The sequence below is a fragment of the Marmota monax genome, unplaced genomic scaffold (assembly GCF_021218885.2).
Source record: "Marmota monax isolate L192 unplaced genomic scaffold, Marmota_monax_Labrador192_F-V1.1 WCK01_AAM20220418_F8-fsc00030, whole genome shotgun sequence".
NCBI lineage: Eukaryota > Metazoa > Chordata > Mammalia > Rodentia > Sciuridae > Marmota > Marmota monax.
Window position 1 is genome coordinate 3,331,422 of NW_026691988.1, and position 22,368 is coordinate 3,353,789.

Sequence of the window (22,368 nt, forward strand, 5' to 3'; positions counted from 1 at the left end):
TATAATGATTCTACCAGGCTGTGTAAATACGTACTTGTAGTCAATTACATGTGTACAGAAATAGCTACTAATAAATGAGATACTCTATCAAGAAATACCAAAGGCCCTATCTTATTAAAGTTGACAGAAAATGGTAAAGAATATTAACATGAGGTACAGTGCTAAATGTATGGCAGGCAACCTCCAAAAGGCAAATTACCAAATTGTTGGTTTAAATTATTCAAAAAGCAGATTTACCTAAATGTCCATTTGGCTCAATGAACAGAAAAGTAAGCGAAAGGTAAGAATGAGAAATATGCAAAGATTTTTAAGGTCACAGTAGAGTAGGCAATGAAAGTAATAACAATGGACAAAAGTCAACAACAGAAAAAGCTGACTAATACCCAAAAGACAGTTCCAAGTTCAAATAAACAGTAAATTCAATTGAATAGCTTTAGGCCAACAAAGATGTTGAAAGAACATATTCTAAGCTCCAGGTATCCAAATTATCTTGTTCAATTAATTCAAAATTTCACCAACAATAAAATCCAACTCTTAGCCAGTAGTAGTGGTGCCTGCCTGTAATCCCAGCGGCTCCAGAGGCTGAGGCAGGAGGATCACAAGTTCAAAGCCTGAGCTCAGCAACTTAGTGAGTACCTAAGCCACTTAGTGAAATCCTGTCTCTAAATAAAATATAAAAAGGGCTGAGGATGTGGCTCAGTGGTTAAGCCCCACTAGATTCAATCCCCAGGGCCAAAAAGAAAAAAAAAAAAATCCAACTTTTGGCCAATGTTACTGTCCAAAGTTTTCTGATTTCTTCATCTAATTCTTCTATTATATGAATTGCCAATAAAAAGAATTTTTAAACTTAACAATCTGAAAGTGTAGAACTACAAACATTTACAGCCAGAAAATAAATAAATAAACAAACCCATGAGATAGTAATTATATTCACTCTAAAATGAGCCTTTTGAGCCAGATCCAGTGACACACACCTGTAATCTCTTCTACTCAGGAGGTTGAAGCAGAAGGATCATAAATTCTGCAAGTTTGAAGCCAGCCTGGGCAACTTAAAACCTGTCTCAAAATACTACATTTTAAAAAATATGCTGAGGATGAGACCCATTTATAGAACAGCTCTGGCTTCAATCCCCAATACCAATCAATCAATCATACAATCAATAAAATGATCCTCTGACCGTGAAGTTTCTAACTCAACCTTTCTCCAATTCTCAAAGTAGTACTTGAATAAGTACACAAATGAGAACTACAAAAAAAATTTAAGAAAACATTGCTATTTTAATACTAACATTGGTATAAGATTTTCCTCTTTAAATTCAATGAAATGATTTCTTGAAAAAGTGTAGCTATTTCCACAAAGGACATTTACTCCAAAAGAAATAGGGTGTAATGGGGAAAGGAAACAAGGCACTTGTTTAAATTCTACAGCATATCTCAAAATGGCCTCAATTTTGAAATGACTATCCCTAAAAACTTATTTGAAGGGGAAAAAAATCACTCAAAGAAAAACAGGATAAATCCATGAGCCAAGTGTACCTATTCGTTAAATCCTATACATTATTATATCAAAACCCACAGAAATAGCCAGGCAGCACAATGAAATTTTGCTTTGATACGCTGTACAGTGGTTTAGAAAGCTGTGGAATTTTGATACAAGGGTTTCATCCTTCCTTCATTTTCTTTCGTCCATGAAATTAATTTATCTCCTTTTAGTCTTGAGGATGTATAGGGAATAAATGGCATAAATTTTTATTTCTCTGAAGACAAGTGCCACATAAAATCTTTGTTTTTAACTCATGATGGAAAAATTAGCATGCACAGAAGGTCACAGTATCTCAACTGGCCAAAGTAAAAAATGACAATTGGTACTATTTAGTTATTTAATTTACAAAAGCACGTTAGTTTTGTTTTTGTTTTTGTTTTTGTTTTTTTTTGGGGGGGTTACTCAGGATTGAACCCAAGGGTGCGTGATACTGAGTCATATCCCTAATTTGTTTTTGAAAGAGGGTCTCTATAAGTTGCCTCAGCCTCCCAAGCAGTTGGGATTACAGGCATGCACCACAATGCCAGGCAAAATGATAAATCTTACTTATATTTCTGTATAGTTTTAATGTATCTTCATATATTATACAATAAAATTTTTTAAAATACGAAAGAGCTAAATCTATATAGTCATCAACAATTATTTGAAGACACAGGCACAGAAAGTACTTATACCTATTAAAACATTCCCTAATAAATGTGGTGAGCATAAGTCAGCATGCCAGCATCTGAATATATTTCATGATATATTATTGCAAATTGACACCAAAGACCTGTTTTCACAACCAAATGAGGGAGAGGTTAACTGAGGTTTCATTTTCACCATAAACAAACTGTGAATTTGGTATGTGACATATAAATAAGTATACTTGAAGGAAAGAGCTCTAGAACTCAAATCTTTCTTCTAGGCAATGTTCTTCCTATAACTAGTTTTGCTTGAACACATCACTTATCCTCTCTTTCAAGTCATAGGCAGCATTCATTTTTAAATATTTATTCTGCTAATGATACATGACTGTAATCCCAGACTTGTAAGGCCAAGGCACAAGGACTACAAGTTCAAGGCCAGCCTAGGCAACTTAGTAAGACCCTATCTCAAAATAAAAATAAAAAGTACTAGGGATGTAGCTCAGTGGTAATGGTTCCCTGAGTTCAATCCCCAGTACCAAACAAGAAAAAGAAAAAAAAAAAATAGGCTATTCAAAGATCACCCTACTTTTCAGTCTACTGGTTCATTCCCACACTCTTGATCACTAAAGAATAAAGCTAGCACAATATTCTTTGAGGATTATTTCAGAAGAACAAAGAAGACTAAACTAAAATCCTTCAAAAAATGGGAAATCAATATGCCTACACAGCTTAAGGGTTTCACTTCCCTAACAGGCAAAAAGCACAAAACATTCTTCACACCTAACTGCACGACTACAAAAGGACAATCACTCACAGAACCCATACCCATAGCAAAATGCACTTGCACAGCTTCAGCATTCTACCAATTTGGAAGCCCTCAATTTGGAAGCCCTAGGTTAAGTAGACAAAGTTCATGATCCTCATTCATTAAAGTGTCCCAGACCTCTCTTGCTAAAAAGGCTAATCTTACATGAAAATGATTTGTTCCTGTTCTTGTAGACAGGCAGTTTCAGGACTACTTAAAGAAAGAAATACCAAATACAACAATGAACAAGGCTGGAAATAACAATATGCAACTGAGATGAAATCCCAAACTCTTATAAGTAAACAAATGTATACCTTCCTTTCAACCAATAAATTATGAATGTTAAAGAACTCTGCTGCCCACATCATTCCCCTGAAACTTCAATCGACCCCATACCTTGTCCTTTCTTAGATCTATTATCTACACGTAAGTCCTATGCTTACATGTTTCACCTCTCACCTTCTGCTTCTCCACTACCTTATATCAATACCTTGACCTTCGATATGTGGTCAAATGGTATATATCCGTCTAGTGGAAGTCAACAAATTTCCCGAGCTCTTCTGCAACAGATGCTGGAGGAGATACAATGACATTAATGAACTATTCATTGTCTTAAAAGTCTTACAATCCAGTGCAAAAAGATGAACACAAGTAAAATATTATAATACAAGCTAGGTAAGTCTTATTCTGATCAGACCTGAGTTTAAACCTATGACCTTTAGGACTTTGCTTCTCTACACTTTAGTTTCCTAATTTCTACAACGTGAATAACAATGCCCTTTAGTGTGGTTGTAAGGTAAAATGAGAAAATCAATATGCTTTTTAGTCCAGAGCATACCAAAAAGTAAGCAAAGGTTAGCAATGTCATTGTTCATTATTATTTCAACAGAAAACATAATGCTCTCACAATACAATAAACAGCACCAAAGTTTGAAGTCCAGAATAGATCTTCTAACTGAGGTGGTTAGAGAAAGTTAGAGGGAAACAAAATTTTCAGCTGCAATTTAAAATAAAAACACCTTATGGCCGGGCAGGACAACACATACAAAAGGCTAGGGACACAGCTCAATGATAAAGAGCCACTGGATTCAGTAGGCTGAGGCAGGAAGATTCCAAGTTTGAGGTCAGTCTAGAAAACTTAATGAGACCCTGTCTCAAAATAAAAAATTTCGGGGGATGTAGCTCAGTGGCAGAGCACTTGCCTCACATGCATGAGGCCCTGGGTTCAATCCCCAGTATCACAAAAAGGGAAAGGAAGAAAGAAAAAAAGACTTTGTGAAAAATGAGCAAAGAGACATTAGTTATAACCTGGGTCTGAGGCTGGTTTGCTTTGTACATGGGTGATGAGCAGCAAGAAATCAATGAAAATTTCAATGTCTTAATTTTTTTCATTTATAAGTTAAAAGATTGAGTTAAAGAACTGTCAGAATTTTCTAGAACTCATGTTTTATAATTTCATATAGGAACCAGGTAGGCAAAGTGAAAGCAGAAATTCCAGGTAGTTATAGATAATATCTTGCCTGGTGGGGCAGCGCATACCTGTAATCCCAGCAATTTGGAAGCTAAGGCAGAAAGATCCCAAGCTTGAGGCCAGCCTCAGAAATTTAGTAAGGCCATAAGCAACTCAGTGAGACCCTGTCTCAAAATTTAAAAAAAAAAAAATCTGAAAAGGGCTAAGGACACAACTCAGTGATAAAGTGCCACTGTATTCAATCCCCAGTACCAAAATAACATTTAAAATTCTGAAAAACATATAGCTCCACAGAAGGCAGGGAAGAATCTTCTATATAAAGCATAAGATCCAATGGGATGGGAGAGAAGACATGAATTGTTAATTTTGACTTCCCCCATAGGTAAAAGAGAGCTACTAAAGGTCTCGTAGTATGAGAGTGGCATAATAAAATAAGAACCTCATTTTAAAAGCAGAATAACAGCATAATGGTAAAATAAGATTGGAAATGAAGCCAGGCAGAGTGGTGCACATCTGTAATACCAGGAAGATGGCAAGCTTGAAGTCAGCTTGGGCAACTTAGAAAGACCCTATATCAAAATTTTAAAAAGGGCTGGGAATGTAGCTCATGGTAACACGCCTAGGGGTTCAATCCCCAGAAGAGCGCATCCCACATATGCACGCACACACAGAATGTTTCAAATTCAACTATAAGGCAACTCACATTGCTATCAGTGGTTCAGAAGATCCTGTACAATAAAAAGATGATCCAAACCAGCTAATGTATTCATTGATTCCAAAGGAAGCAAAAATTTTAATAATCTGAACTTCATTAAAACTTCTGATTCATTTGCTAGTTTTCATTCTTTCCATGAACATCTACAGAATGCTTTACCACGTGCTAATCACTGGGAATGAAACAGCGTTGCTGCCCTGAAAAAAATGACACATAGGGTTTTAAAATCCAACCCAATAAGTGCTATTAAACTTCTTGGGAGACAAAGACAGGTATTAACCCTACTTGTAGGAATTAGAAAGTATTTCACAGAAAAGTTGACATATAAGCTATGTCTTGAATGATATGACTCACTTTCACAGGATCAGGGTCTTGAAAGAAATGGCTCAAAAGCATAAAAAATTTTATCGCCAAAGGAAAAAGCCTGAAAAATAAAAAACCAATCAAATATTAATTACTATAATTTCCTCTTATTGAAAATTTTACTCATCTTTATACTTTAAAAAAACAAAACATTTCACAGTTGTATTGACAGGGAAAAAAAACTTCAATGATTGCCAGCAAACATTTCAAGAAAGAGTAGAGGTTTTATCAAGCATCACACATTTTAAAAGTATTTCTTGGGTAAAAAACAAGACAAAACATACAAATACACATACAAAAATACACAAAGACAGATATCAATAAAAATTTGTTAAGCCACAGCTACAGTTTGTATATGTAGAGGTTAGAATCTCATTTAGATGTTTTCTTCTTATTTCTAATTTACCTGCCATAATTTGTTTTTATGTAAGCAATTGTATCAAATATATTTCCTGTATATTCCCACAAATATATTCCCTCAGATCCTCTGTAGAGTGATATAGAAAATAACTACCTCTCTGTTGACAGCCACAGCCGAAGGGGCCCCAGCAAACTTCCAGCTGCCAGCAACCAGCTGCCAGCTGATGATTGGCTCACAGCGGCCCCAGCAACATCTAGCTGATTGGCTCCTCTGCAGTGATGCTCATTGGGCTGTTTCCCTGCCCTTTCAGACCACGGAGCTGCTCACTGGGGGACTTTTTTGGCTCCGCCCACGTGACCCAGCCAATCGGCCTCAAGAGCAGGAGGATTGTGGGAGGTGGAGAGAAGCTTGTGTGGGAGAGAGAGGCTTGTGGAAAGCCGGTGGTGGCAGTTGAGGCTCTGAGGGTTTTTCCTGAGAGGCTGTTTTGTTTGGCGTGTGTGGTTCTAAAAATAAAGTTAGTTTCTTTTGACAAGTGGCTCCTGATTGTGCCCAGCCAGACTGCGGCATTTGGTGGCTCGCACGGGGAGCGACTGAGGGTAAGTGAAACTGCTCGCCCCTAAGGGCAGGGCGAGAGGATGGGTAGCCATTTTAAGATTCCTCTTTTATTTTGCTTCACTTTTGTTTTAAGTTGCCTGTCCCTGGAGATGAGTGAGACGGAAGAAAAACCGCTCACATCTGAGGAAAAACTATTTACGTCTGAGGAACAGGTAGGGAGAAAGGATGGATGCACATGTCAGGAGGATAGAAAGGCTATAGTGACTTTTTGTTGTTCCCTTTTTATTTTATTCTGTCTCGGTTTTGTTTGGCGTCATCTTGTTGGGTTGTATTATAGTAGAAATACGGGATCAGAAATTAGTAAAAAACAAACTGAAAGAGTGTTAAGTAAATTGTTAGAGGAAGGAGGCATCTCAGTAAAATCAAGAACAATCAGGGCATACGTTGATACAATACAAAAATGTAGCCCATGGCTTTTTAAGGAGGAGTTGTTAAATATATCACAATGGAACCATCATGGTGAAGATTTTAAAAGAATAGAAAAGAAAAGCCCAGGGACTCTGCCAGTTGGCACATTGCCATTGTGGACGTTCGTATCTTGTTTGCTTAGTCCAAAGCCTTCAGTTCAGACAATGGTAGAGGAAGGAGAAGACATAATGATTCAAGTAAAAGAGAAGGTCTCTCAAGTTAGTCAGACAGAGGAAAAGATTCAAGTAAAAGAGAAGGCCTCTCAAGCTAGTCAGAGAAAGAAAGTGTAAAACAGAAAACGCCATCAGGGGGAAAGTTACAACAGGAGACTGCTACTAACACCTTTCTATCACCAGAGGGTGTAAGTATCCAACCAACAGCACCACCTCTACAGGAGACTGCTACTAACACCTTTCTATCACCAGAGGGCGTAAGTGTCCAACCAACAGCGCCACCTCCATATGCTGGGAGGCCCCCAACCCCCGCAGTTGATAGTTGGGATCCTGAGACAAGATCTCAAATATTAACATGCCCTGTATTTGAGGCAGGAGGGCAGCGATTATACCAAGTTTTAAATTTCAAAACAGTGAAGCAGCTAAAAGAGGCTGTAACAACCTATGGTCCTCAAGCACCCTTCACTGTAAGCATGGTCGAATCCATTAACAACTTGAACATGACGCCAGCAGATTGGGCTAATATGTGTAAAGCTGTGCTAAATGGAGGACAATACCTGTTATGGAAGGTTGCCAATGAGGAATTTTGCAAGGAGACGGCTAGGCGAAATGCAGCAGCTGGTTATCCTCAGAGAAATCTAGATATGTTGTTAGGAAAGGGACCTTATGAGGATCAGCAGCAACAAATTGCATATGATCCTGGCGTATACGCACAAATTCCTGTAGATGCAATTAAGGCATGGAAGACTTTACAAGGACATGGAGGTTTACAAGGTCAATTATCTAAGGTAATACAAGGAGCTAATGAACCTTATGCTGAATTTGTAGATAGGCTTATTCAAACAGCTACCAGAGTTTTTGGGAATACAGAACAAGCAATGCCATTACTAAAACACCTGGCTTATGAGCAAGCGAATCGTTGGTGCAGAGATATCATTAGACCATGGAAACATGAAGATTTAAACACATATATTAAATTATGTAGAGACATTAATGAACAAGAGCAAGTTGTGGCTGCTGCAGTAAAACAGGCTTTAGATGCCAGAGACATTAATGAACAAGGCAGCTGCAGTAAAACAGGCTTTAGATGCCAGGCCAAGAACATGCTACAATTGTGAACAAACAGGACATTTTAAAAGGAATTGCCCCATTGGAGGAGGGTTTAACAAAACTAGGTATCAAAGGAGTAGAATACCAGGTATTTGCCCACGATGCCGTAGAGGGAGACATTGGGCTAATGAATGCCGTTCTCAAACCACCATAGAGGGTACTCCATTATCAAAAAATGAACAATGACCAGGTGTTTATCCACGATATCGTGGAGAAAGGCATCGGGCTCCATTGCCAAAAAATGGACAGGGGGGCCCAATGCTCCGGGGCCCAAAACCACAAATATACGGAGCACTGGAGGAACCCAGCAACCCCATCAGGATACTGCCCAGGACACAATGTCCATCAGATCCCTCATCAGACAAACCAGAGGGAGCGCAGGGTTGGACATCTGCGCCTCCGCCAGAGCAGTACTAACTCCAGAGATGGGAGTTCAAATCATTCCCACAGGGGTGAAAGGACCACTTCCCAAAGGAACAGTAGGCCTATTATTGGGACGCAGCTCTTCTACTCTAAAAGGACTTATGATAAGTCCTGGGGTAATTGATCCCGATTAGGAAGGTGAAATAAAAATTATAGCCAGTTCTCCAAAGGGTATATCAGTAATTTCACCAGGAGATAGAATAGCACAGTTACTAATAATACCCAGCCTACATGATAAATTTTCCAGTCGTACTGTAGAAAGAGGTTCCAAGGGATTAGGCTCCACAGGTGTAGATTGGGCTATGCTTTCTTTAAATTTAGATTCTCGCCCCATGCTAAAACTAAATATTCAAGGACATGAATTTAATGGGATACTGGATACAGGTGCAGACCTTAGCATCATCTCTCGTCAAGAATGGCCAAAACACTGGCCATTACAACAAGCCACTCAAACGCTTCGAGGCCTAGGAGTGGCGACTAATCCCCATAGAAGTGCAATGGTATTAGATTGGAAGGATCCTGAAGGATGTGAAGGAACTATACAGCCATATGTATTGGATCATCTTCCCGTAAATTTATGGGGACGAGATGTCCTAGATCAATTAGGTTTGACATTAACAAATAACATCAACCAAAATGCACCCACTATTATGACTAGACAAGGTTTTAGGAAAGGAAAAAGATTAGAAAAACAAGAACAAGGTATAGCAGCACCAATACAAATAGATCAAGGAACAGACAGACATGGGTTGGATTTTCAGAAAGGGCCACTGAGACAATCAAAATTACTTGGAAATCAGAAAGACCAGTATGGGTTCCTCAGTGGCCCCTGACTAAAGAAAAGATACAAGCAGCCCATGACCTGGTCAAACAACAATTAGCAGAAGGACATATACAACCTTCTGTATCTCCCCATAATACTCCCATTTTTGTCATCAAAAAGAAATCTGGTAAATGGAGATTATTGCAAGATTTAAGAGCTATTAATGATGAGATGGTTATTATGGGACCTGCTCAATCAGGGATTCCTCAGTTGTCTGCTTTGCCAAAAACCTGGTATGTTTTAGTTATAGATATTAAAGATTGTTTTTTTTCAATTCCAATTCATCCTGAGGATAGTCCACATTTTGCATTTACTATCCCTGCACTGAATCATGAAGGTCCTGATCAGAGATATGAATGGAAAGTACTCCCTCAAGGGATGGCTAACAGCCCAACTATGTGTCAAATTTATGTTAACAAAGTAATCCAGCCACTTAGAAATCAAAATCCTGAACTACAAATATTTCACTATATGGATGATGTATTATTAGCACACAAAGATAAAAACACATTGCTAGAATGTTATGCCACACTTACAAACTTATTAAAAAATTATAATCTAGAGATAGCAATAGACAAAGTACAATTAAATTTTCCAATTAATTATTTAGGAGTTCTATTATCCTCAACCATGGTCCGTCCACCAAAAATTCAAATACGAGTAGATCAACTCAAATCACTTAATGACTTTCAAAAGTTATTAGGAGACATAAATTGGATAAGGCCTTATTTAGGTATACCAACAGGAGAGTTGGGACCTTTATTTGATATCCTAAAAGGTCCATCAGATCCAAATTCACCCCGAATGTTAACGCCTGAAGCAAGAAAGGCATTAAAAATCATTGAAACATATATGGAAAATATGCATTTGGATAGAATTGATATAAGTTTGCCTTTATTATTTATTGTACTACCAACAAAAAATATTCCTACAGGAGTATTTTGGCAAGAAGGTCCATTATTATGGATACATTTATCTTATTCTCCTAACACTGTTCTTACTAGGTATCCTGAGGCTATAGGACAATTAGTACTCAAAGGAATAAAAGCAGCAAAGGGAGTGTTTGGAATTTCTCCCAATAAAATTATTACTCCATATACTATGAATCAAATTGATGAGTTAGCTAATGAGTTAAATACTTGGGCAATAATCATGTGCAAATCTAATGTTTCATTTGATAACCACTTACCATCTAATCCTTTATTGTCTTTTTGGTCATTGCATCCTGTAATTTTTCCAAAAATGACAAGAAAAACCACCTATCATGAATGCTCCAAATATATTCACTGATGGGTCAAATAATGGTACAGCAGCAGTAGTTACCCCTGATCAAACTTTTACATTTTTAGTACCCAAACAATCAGCTCAAAAGGTAGAGCTTAATGCAGTTTTACAAGCTTTTGTGATGTTTAAAGATTCTGTATTTAATTTATTTTCTGATAGTCAGTATGTAGTTAATGCTATAGTATCTCTTGAAGATGCTGGTAGGATTTCCCCTTCTTCTACTGTTTTCTCTTTGCTTTCCACTATACAAAGTCTAATCTGGGACAGAAAAGATCCATTCTTTATAGGACATATCAGGGCACATACAGGATTGCATGGAGCCCTTAGTTTGGGCAATGATTTAGCAGATAAAACTACACATGACATACATATTTTCTCTACACTAGAAGAAGCTATAAATTTTCATAAAAAGTTCCATGTCAATGCTAATACTTTACAAAAGCGTTTTAAAATAACTAAGGAACAAGCTAGACAAATAATAAAACAATGTCAAAATTGTGTGACCTTTTTACCACAAGTTAATCTTGGAGTCAATCCTAGAGGATTGATACCTAACCATATTTGGCAGATGGACGTCACACACTTGCCAGAATTTGGAAAATTAAAATATTTGCATGTTACAGTTGATACTTCTTCTGGATTTTTGATGGGCTCCCTTCATGCCGGAGAAAAAACTAAAGATGTTATAGCTCATTGCTTACAAAATTTTGCCACTGTGGGTGTTCCAAAACAGTTAAAAACAGATAATGCCCCTGGTTATACTTCTACCTCTTTTAAACAATTTTGCTCAACATTTGGCATTACTCATATAACAGGAATCCCATACAATCCACAGGGACAAGGCATAGTTGAAAGAGCTCATCAAACTATTAAAATGTACTTATTAAAGCAAAAAGAAGGAATTGGGAAGGGATATATATTCCCCAAAGATAAACTTAAAATAACCCTTTTTACTCTAAACTTTTTAAATTTGGATTCATCAGGACTTAGTGCTGCGGAAAGGCATATGTGTCCAAAAAATGTGCATAAGCCCAAGGTACTTTGGAAGGATATTCTAACAGGACAATGGAAAGGTCCTGACCCAGTAATTGTCTGGAGTCGGGGGTCTGTTTGTGTGTTTCCACAGGGAGAACAGCAGCCGATTTGGATTCCAGAAAGATTAACTAAAGCGATTTCTACAGACCAAAAAGAAGATGATTTGGCTCAAATCCATAACAACTGATATCCAAAACTCCAGTTTGGCTATTCTTACATCTGCAGCAGAACCAGGATGCTTTTTTCAATATCTATTTTATTATTGCCCTTTGCCATATCATGAAATTCTATTTTGTTTTTTGAGCTCATACAGACCTAGGTTAATGTTTTGCTGATCAGTTCTATTTTTTGACTATAGAGTTTTTAAACATTGCAATGGAGATTTCACCTGTAAAAAGTTATAAGGCCTTTACTATAATGTTATGTGTTGTATGTATTCTATTATGTGTGCACACTTGTGTTTTGTGTTATATGTTTGAATGTACGTATGTCCATATATCATATATGATGAGCGCTCATGATAAAATGGATCCAAATATTTTTTTTCACGTGATTTATATGGTTTAATTTAAATTGGGTAAACAACTGTTGAGGATTGTTTTAATATGTAAACAAAAAAGAAGGTTAACAGATCTGTTTGTTTACTTTCACCTTTCCTTTTCATTATATTTAATAATTCTCTTAAAGATAATGTAAATTGTTAAGAAAATTGTTTTCTTTTAGTGCCTTCTATAATGTTACATAATTTTTTTCTTTAGCCATTATTGCCAGAATTCCTATCTTCATCCCAGTGCCGGTGAAGACAATGTAAATTGTTAAGAAAATTGTTTTCTTTTAGTGCCTTCTGGAATGTTACATAATTTTTTCTTTAGCCATTATTGCCAGAATTCCTATCTTCATCCCAGTGCTGGTGAAGTCAAAGATAAAACCAATCTACAGCTTCTACAATAGCCATCACTGAACTGCTTGCAGAACTTGCCTGGACACATTGTGAGCTCACCTGTATGCATTGTGAACTATCTGTTGGTGCAGTGACTTGTGGTAGTGTTGGGGTATTTTTGCTGATGATGTCATTGGTGATACAATTTTTCCAAAAGGAGCCGTCAATTGGCTTGGTGTATCTTCCTCCCTTCTGCTTGTCATGATCGTCCAGCTAAAATTTGGGGGCCAACAGAGGTGAGGCAAAGAACCTCACCCCCCCGCTGGTACAAAGACCTCTCCACAGGTGTGGCTGTATACTGGACCGATAGTCAGTGACGGGTAAGATCCAATTGCAATGGTACCAACCTAAGGACCATATGTACTATTGGACAACCTAAGGCAGGCAGGGTCCCTAAGCCACATGCTTGTTGTTTAAACAGAGAGGGGGAGATGTTGAGAGCCACAGCCGAAGGGGCCCCAGCAAACTTCCAGCTGCCAGCAACCAGCTGCCAGCTGATGATTGGCTCACAGCGGCCCCAGCAACATCTAGCTGATTGGCTCCTCTGCAGTGATGCTCATTGGGCTGTTTCCCTGCCCTTTCAGACCACAGAGCTGCTCATTGGGGGACTTTTTTGGCTCCGCCCACGTGACCCAGCCAATTGGCCTCAAGAGCAGGAGGATTGTGGGAGGTGGAGAGAAGCTTGTGTGGGAGAGAGAGGCTTGTGGAAAGCCGGTGGTGGCAGTTGAGGCTCTGAGGGTTTTTCCTGAGAGGCTGTTTTGTTTGGCGTGTGTGGTTCTAAAAATAAAGTTAGTTTCTTTTGACAAGTGGCTCCTGATTGTGCCCAGCCAGACTGCGGCACCTCTCCACACAAATAATTTAATTTTTCATATAAGAAGAACACAGTTCTAAGATTTCAAAAGGGACACTCTAGTACCAATTTAAACTGCACTAATTCACAATTCATTAATATCACAAATGGGAAAGAAATAATGAATCAAATTATTCTAGTTGCTTTTGCCATCTGGAAAATTCACAGAATAACTTAATTTACTAGAAATAAAGTATTCAAAGTTTCTGCCATTAAAACAATTTGACATATTTTTCAGTGTTGGTTGTTCAAAAATAATTAATGGGATTCTTACAGTTGCTAAAATAATCTGATAGTTATTTTACAAACCAAAATGCCTAAAAAGCATGAAAAGAAATATTTCTAAATAAAATACAGTATCATCATTTATTTACTTCAAAACCTAACTCACTGGAAAATAAATACAGAATTTCATTATACTTCTTTCTATTCTTGGAGAATAAACGTTTTTTCAAAGCATGACATTTTGTTTATATTAGTATGGTATGCAGCTGCATTATTTGTACTGCAGCCCAACATTCAGTAAGTACTCAAAGTATTTAAAAACTGGCAGTTCATATTTAATATTTAACAAAAGAGTCATGATAGTGACTACTACCAGCACAAGGATAAAACTAAACCCCATTTATTCTACAAAAGAAAAGCTACAAAACTGAAAAGGACTATTTCTTATGGGATTAACATTACTCATAGAATTTGGGGGGAGTGGCAATTTACAAAACCAACATGGGTTTTAAAATGTCAGACACAAACTTCCTGGAGATTTGGAAATATGGTAAGTATTGTAATGTCATTCCATTACAAAACAGTTCTTCACAAATTCAGTTATACATTTCGATTCTGTTTACTCAAATCAGAGGAAATAAAGTTGTCTGCAGGAAACACAGCAGCAGCTTATTGATCTCTAGCATTACAAGGTTGACCTTCTCAGGGCAGCATGTTTAGCAACATTTTATGTTGGGGAAAAAATGGCAAAGGTTAGGACGCAAACCCATCCTCATTTCCTGTGAGAATGGACTTTTTAACTGTGGAATATGTTGGAACTCTTGGATTTCCAAATTTACAGCCCTTTAATCCATGGCCCAGAAAGTTGATTACCTGAATAGGAAAAAATTTACAAAGATGCTTTTTAAGACAAAAACCTGACAATACAAACTTGGGGATCAAGTTTTCACTTTGCTCTATGGCTTTTTTTTTTTTTTTCCCATTGTAGTGTAGATACTTTTAATGCTATGCCTATTGGAGATTTGATGATATTCTCCAGAAAGAAATTATATAGCCTTTTAATAAACTTATTCCTTATTTTCAAAGTCTGACAGGGTCATGTCAAAGGGCATAAGACCCAGTTTGAAGGGAGTGGTGAAAGTTAAAAAAACATAACTATCAAAAAGAATGACTAAGTCAGGCATGGTGACCCACATCTGTAATCACAGCAGCTTGGGAGGCTGAGGCAGGAGGATCACAATTTCAAAGCCAATCTCAATAACTAAGTGAGACTCTGTCTCTAAATAAAATACAAAATAGAGCTGGGGATGTGGCTCAGTGGTAAGTAAGTAATAAGTATTGTAATGTTATTCCATTACAAAACACTTCTGAACAAATTCAGTTATACATTTCAATTCTTCATGAAACCGCATCTGTTTACTCAAATCAGAGGAAATAAAGTTGTCTGCAGGAAACACGGCAGCAGCTTACTGATCTAGCATTACAAGGTTGACCTTACACGGAGTACCCCTGAGTTCATTCCCCAGTACAAAACAAAAAGAATGACTACAGTCATTGTGCATACCTGTAATCCCTTAAACTTGGGAGGCTAAAGCAGAAAGATCACAAATTTTAGAGATCAGCCTTAGCAAGTTGGAGATATCCGGTCTCAAAATAAAAAATGTTAAAAGGCCCAGGGATATAGCTCAGCAGTAAAGCACCCCTGGGTTCAACACCCCAGGTTCAATCCCCAGCGGGGATGACTAATTGGTTGAAATCCTCTGACTATATAAAAGTCCTTAAGTTAATAATGATAGCCAAAAAAGAAACAGACTAGCCAGGTCAGTGGTGCACACCTGTAATTTCAGCATCTTGGTAGGTTAAGGTAGGAGGATCACAAGGTAGAAGCCAGCCTCCGCAACTCGGCCCCATTTCTAAATTAACAAAAAGGACTGGGGATAGAGCTCAGAATTAAAGTGCCCCTAGGTTCAATTTGGGGTGTCATTTTAAAAAAGAGAGAGAAATAGATTCTTGGTCAGCTCTCTGATGCTGTGCCAAATACCTGAGATAAATCAACATAGGAGGAGGAAATTCTGAAATATTTGGGTTCACAGGTTAAAAGTTTCAGTCCGTGGTCAGTTGACTCCACCATTTGGGGGCCTGCATAGGGTAGTACACAAGGACAAGGGAGCACAGGATAGAGCACAGCTGTTCAGCTCATACCTCCTCTAAGGGCATGCCCCCCCACAATGTGACAAGCTTCCTTCCATAAGGCTCTACTTCCTAAAGTTTCCACCACCTCCCAAGAGTGCCTCAGGGTGGCCTATGACCTTTAGCATATGGGACTTAAGGGGACACTAAAGATTGAAACCAAAAAAAAAAAAGTTGGAAATAATTATTATATCAACAGCTTCTTTTGAAATTTGGTAAAGGAAAAAAGTATTTATCCTGTATTTCATGGTAATTAAATAACCCACATCAATAGGGTAAAGTTATCTAGCCAAAAACACCAGAACAAATGAAGCAATTTTTATCCCTTCAAAAAGAGTCAACCATACAGGATCTCTGGATGAAATGCAATAAGAAATAATCATCAACAGCTATGAAAGATTCTAGTCTCTCCATCCTTCCCCAAAAATCAACCTTGAATCTAAGACTCAAGTCTGCCTACCTATTTATAAGAAAACAACACAGAAACATTCTAAACTATCACTGCAGGAGGGATACAATAAACAAAGTTCAGAATTCAGGAAATGCTATAAGACAAACAGTTTCTTCAGCAAACAAACTAGAAGAAAAAGAAAAGAAATAAACTATATATTAAGATACTCAAGGGGCTGAAGTTGTAGCTCAGTGGTAGAGTGCTTGCCTAGCATGTGTGAAGCACTGAGTTCAATCCTCAGCACCACATAAGCAAATAAATAAAGGTCCATCAATAACTAATAAAAATAAAAAATGTTTAAAAAAAAAAAAGATATTCAAGCCAGGCATTGTGAGAGACCCTGTCTCAAAAAAATTTTAACAAGGACTGGGGATGTGGCTCAGTGGTAAAACACCCCTAGGGTTGAATCCCCAGAACCAAAAGAAAACAAAACACAACACTCAAGAGACAGAGCAACCATAAATGTAATGTGAATGTTATCTGGATATTAACTTTAACAAACCAACTATAAAAACACTTGTGAAGCAACTGAGGAAATATGAATATTCACTGAATATTTCATCACATTTAGAAAATAGTAAGTTTTTTAGATATGACAATGGCATTGTGGAGTCTTTTTTTAAAGTGCTCACCTAACAGACATATAAATAAGTATGAATCAAATAATATAATATCTAGAATTTGCTTTAAAATAATCCAGCATGAAATGGGGGAGACAGGATGACAGGGTTTAGAAGGTACACAGAAGAAAACAAAAATGTAGCTGTATGTTGATAATTAGCTGGAAGATGAGTATATAGGGATTCATTATTCAACTGTATTTGTATATACTTCAATTTTAAGACATTTTGTTACAAAAGATATACAATTAAAAATCAGGAAACCAACCCTAATCACAGCATCTTCACCTAGCACCTAATAAAATGAAGACCAACCAAAATAAAGTCAAACAAAAACTAGCAAAATATTTACCAGCATTGCCAAAAGAAATAAAAAGATGTAAGATCTGTACCACAAGCCTGATGACAACTGAAAAGAGGGAGAGAAGATTCCAATGAATAGCAGTGTAACTCCAGCCCCAGCCCAACAATAGTGCAGTGAACATCCATATCCCCACCAACTAGTATACTAGCTCAGTTGTACAACACAGCCAAACTGGATCCCTAGTATACTAGTTGGTGGGGATATGGATGTTCACTACACTATTGAACTCTTTATTTTCACATCTAAAAATTTCCTTTAAAAAAAAAAAAATTACAGCTGGGAGCAGTGGCTCATGTTCTGTAATTCCAGCGGCTCAGGAGGCTGAGGCAGGAGGATCATAAGTTCAAAGTCACACTCTGAAACCTATCAAGGCCCTCAAAATCTCAAAATCTGTCTCAAAATAAAAAGGGGCTGAAGATGTGGCAGGGGGGGGGGGGGGTAGCGGGGGAAGAGAATGAACCGCAGGCGGGCAAGAGGGAAGGAAGGAGGAAATGAGAGAGGGAGGGAGGGAGGGAGGAAGAGCAGGAGGAGAAGGAGAAGAAAATTATAAATATGCTTCAAAGTATCCCTGCAGAATACATTTATTTGGTTTCCCACATATCTTGGTTACTTTCTGACTTGCCATCATTCCACTTTAATCCTTTTACTTCCAATTGCCAAGGAAGAAAAGGGGGAAAAAGTAGTCACTAAGGATACTAGCTTACTGGGTGGGAAATTTAGGTAATTGAAGTGTTTTCATATTGTTCTAGAAAAATAAAGCCTGATTTAACTGTAAAATGTCTCTCTTTAACTGAAAATCTGGTTTGTGGTTCATAGAAATCCTTAAGGCAGCTGCTTTCTTCCTTTCTGTTTGGGAAATACAGTTGGGACTAGCAACTCTTGTGTAATTTGTATCTGGGTATGGTATTTGTTAGAGTCTGTAAACAAGTCAAAAATAACACCTGGCATTTTGCCAGGGGAATGTTAGAGTTCGTAAACAAGTCTGGATGGTGCCTGGCAAAATGCCTGAGGGAGTGGTTTGAGAAGTAACAAAAGCGAGCCATTAAGTGTGGAGATTCCTTATTGGTTGACTGATGTATCTAGTTTATGCTAATAAGATAAGCTGTGTGGAATGTATAAATACTGCTCCTGTCCTGCAATAAACGGCTCCTACTCCTGCTGTATCAACGTTCACAAGTTGTTCGTCACCCCCCGGTTAGTTTGCTGCAGCCAGACAGACTGCGGCAGGTATTTGCAGAGGATTGTTATCTTCCCAAATTTCTAAGTGGTTCCACATGTTTTTATGGGGAATTTAGTTTAGGCCAATTTCAGAAAATGAAGAACTAAGTAACAAATCCAAACATCCTTACAATTAGCTTTTGTGTACTCCTTGAGTGGTCTTAAGAAATAACAAAACCAATGAAGGATTAAAAGAGGGGAAAAAAAAACTTGAACCAGAAGCTGACAAAGCCTCTGTATGGACCCACCAATTTACAGGATGGAGGAACAGATAAAACTATACAAAAAACATGAAATCAGCAAAATAAAAAAATTATGGGTACAATATGGTACAAACAACCCAATTTCTTAAGTTTAAATTTCTTAAAAACAAATAAGTTGCAAGGAAATATAAGAAAGAGAACAGAACATATAGATTAAAGAAAATTGAGGAGACCTATCACTAATCACAATGTGTGGACTTGGTTCAAACAAACAAACAAAAAAAAAACCTGAAAGAAAACAAGGACAACAAGGAATTAAACAGAATGCAACATGATAATATTAAAAATTTACTGTTATTTTGGGTTGGGTTTGGTCTTCTTTCAGGGTTTGAACCCAAGGCCATGTGCATACTAGGCAAACACTACCACTGAGATATATCCCCAGCCCTTACTGTTAATTTTTTTAGACACAATAATGGTACTGTGATTTTTTTCAAGTCTTATCCTTTAAGGATAAATACTGAGATTTATGCAGATAGAATGATGAGATACTTGTGATTTGCATTAAAATAACGCAGTATGAGGAGAAATTAATAGGAACATAGATTTTTAAAAGCCAAATATGAGTTGATAATTGTTAAAGGGAGTGGTAGGAATACATGGGGGTGAGGGGTTAATACACCATTTGGCTTACTTTTATATACATATTTAAAACTTTCTAAATCAAACGGCTTTTTGAGGGGGAGGGAAATAATGCCAGATGTGGAGGTACATGCCAATAATCCTAACCACTCAGGACGACGAGGCAGAAGGATCGCCAAGTTTGAGACCAACTTCTACAACTTAGGGAGACCCTATCTCAAAATGAAAAATAAAATGGGTTAGGGATGTGCCTCAATAATAAAGTGCCCCTAAAGTCAATCCATAATACCAAAAAAAAAAAAAAAAAAGGAAATAATGATGAAGTTAGTGCCTACACAATAGAAAAACATTTAATTTAAAAAAAAAAAAAAAGAAAAGAAAAAGTTAAAAATTATTGTCTAGCTGGGCCCAGTAGCACAGGCCTATAATCCTAATAACACAGAAGGCCTCAGCAACTTAGGCTCTGTCTCAAAATAAAAAATAGAAAGGGTTGGAGACTTAGCTCAGTTGTAGAACACACCTGAACTGGATCCCTAGTAACGAGGAAAACATGATAACAAAAAAACTAAGAAATATTTGATATGAGAAATAGAAACTGCCGGGTGTTATGGCACATGCCTATAATCTCAGCAGCCTGGGAGGCTGGGACAGGAGGATCCTAAATCAAAGGCAGACTCAGCCAAAGTGGGATGCTGAACAACTCAGTGAGACCCTGTCTCCAAATAAAATACAAAATAGGGCTGGGGATGTGGCTCAGTGGTTGAATGCCCCTGAGTTTAATCCCCACACCAAAAAAAAAAAGTAGAAAAGCCACATGTGGACAAATACCTGTAATTGCAGGCTGAAGCAGGAGGATCACAAGTTCCAGGCCATGGTGGGCAACTTAGCAAGACCCAATAAAAAGGGTTGGGGATGCAGTTTAGAGTTAGAGTGCCCCGGGTTCAAATCCCAGTATTAAAAAAGAAAGAAAGAAGAAAAAGGAAATTATATGTTTGAAAAGACAGATATGTTTAGCATGATTTAAACATTACACAATGTATACATATATCAAAATATCACATGCTACCCCCACCAATTGAAAAAATAAATTTAAATTTTTGTAAAACTCACTGGCAAAATTATGTTCAATAGGAAATGACCAAGATTAAAATTTCAATAACAAACATTACCACAGACCTCCCACCATTAAACTATATTTTTTTTTATAAGTTTCTATAAAGATAAAATGAAAAGTATGGAATGTTTGCCAAAATTCTACATCTATTTTTCCTATAAGAAAGGGGATTTTAAGTGAAAGGATGGGAAAGCAGGGGAAGTGGGGATAAGAAAATTAGTAGAATGAAACAGACATTATTACAGTATGTATGTATGTGACTGTATGACCAATATGATTCTACAATATGTATACTTGGAAAAATGAGAAATTATATCCCATCTATGTATGATACATCAAAGTATATAAGTGCATTCTACTGTCATGTATAACTAATTAAAACAAATAAAAAATAATAATAATAAAAAGAAAGGGCATTTTAAATCACTTTCTCCACAAACAAAGGCAAATCAGTAAATCAGACATCTTATATGAATCAGAACTTATTTCAGAGCATCTGAACCACATAAGATAAAACAGACACAAGAAGCAATGTCTCTTGCCCAATATTATGATTAGTAATTAGCGGACTGTGGACTGGGACTTAGGGCTAGGACAATTTTCTTTCTACCATCTACTCTTTTCAAGAAAAAGGGGAGAACATACAGTATCAGATACCTGTTTTGTTAAAAATCTGGTCACTAAAGGCCTCAGGATAAACTCTTGAGAAAAATCTATACTCTAAGTGTTGACCAATGATGGCCAAAGTTCCAATAATACACCTGCCCACACCAAGGTACTCAACTGGAGATACAGATTTTAACCACTCAATGGTACTACTTACTACCTTCAGCAACTTCTTTGTGATCTGTCAACATTCCAAATGGATTCAACATTCCATCTTAAAGGGGGAGGGGAGACATTACTGGTAATGACCCTACTCTCTACATGCTTCCATTTTTCCCCTTCCCCTTTTATTACTAAAGCCAGTAAAAGAACATAAGTAGAATCTCATCAATGGCTTTCAAGTTTCTCAATTAAAACCATCCCCAGTGATCAAATTATACACTAATGGCTCTCCTTCAAAACAGTTACTTCTGCAGAGGAGAATGCAAATAGAAACAGGGTTTGAAGGTAGTTTACATATTCCCAGAGACAATACAGACAGGAGTTACACTGTAGGTTCTGGAACCAGACAGCCCTGATCAGTCATTAATTAGCTGAATTACTTGAACAAGTTACTGAAACTTTTAGTGTCTCCATTTTCTTAAAGATTCCTTGAGTTAACAGTACTTATCACACAATTACCACAAGGATTAAATGACTAAGTATATACAGAAGTCCTCATAGAACTGTGTCTACCACATAACAAATATCAAGAAATGGTATCTATTATTATCATTATTTTTTAATTCAGTATGTCTTTACAAAAGTATTAAATAATTATATGTAACTGAAAATATTAAAATATAAACTATTTCCAAAACAAAAATCCTTCCTGTTAATTAGGAAAAGCATTTCAACTTTTAAGTGATTGTCAGCTGTGAGTATAATGCCATCAATTTATATAATGACTTCTTAATTTGTACGTGATCAGTGTTTAAGGTATGTACCTTCCCCTCTACACTGCCAGACAGAACGATACAGATAGCACCCTACACGGTTATAATAATTATGTGATCTCATTAAAATTTAGTCAACTAAAAAATAAAAATTGCACTTGGTCTAGTTCTAACATACTGCCATTGAACCATACCATGTAAAGGAAGAACAGAAGAGAAGAATAAAAAAGAAAAAAAAAACTAATAACAATA

At 37.1% G+C, this 22,368-nt stretch overlaps 1 protein-coding gene and 1 non-coding gene across 26 annotated transcripts in view; one reads left to right on the forward strand and one right to left on the reverse strand.

Annotated features, from left to right (window-relative positions):
* Epb41l2 (erythrocyte membrane protein band 4.1 like 2) overlaps window positions 1-22,368 on the reverse strand; it is a 200,746-nt gene that overhangs the window by 163,670 nt on the left and 14,708 nt on the right. The window contains exon 2 of one of the 25 annotated variants that reach the window (XM_046449382.2): window positions 5,518-5,587. The exons of the other annotated variants lie outside the window; for them this stretch is intronic. The gene's annotated coding sequence lies outside the window, so the exon portion shown is untranslated. The remainder of the gene's footprint in view (window positions 1-5,517; window positions 5,588-22,368) is intronic. 25 annotated transcript variants of the gene reach the window in all.
* On the forward strand, window positions 4,150-4,221 carry Trnav-cac (transfer RNA valine (anticodon CAC)). Its single transcript has one exon. It is a non-coding gene; the product is annotated as a tRNA-Val (tRNA).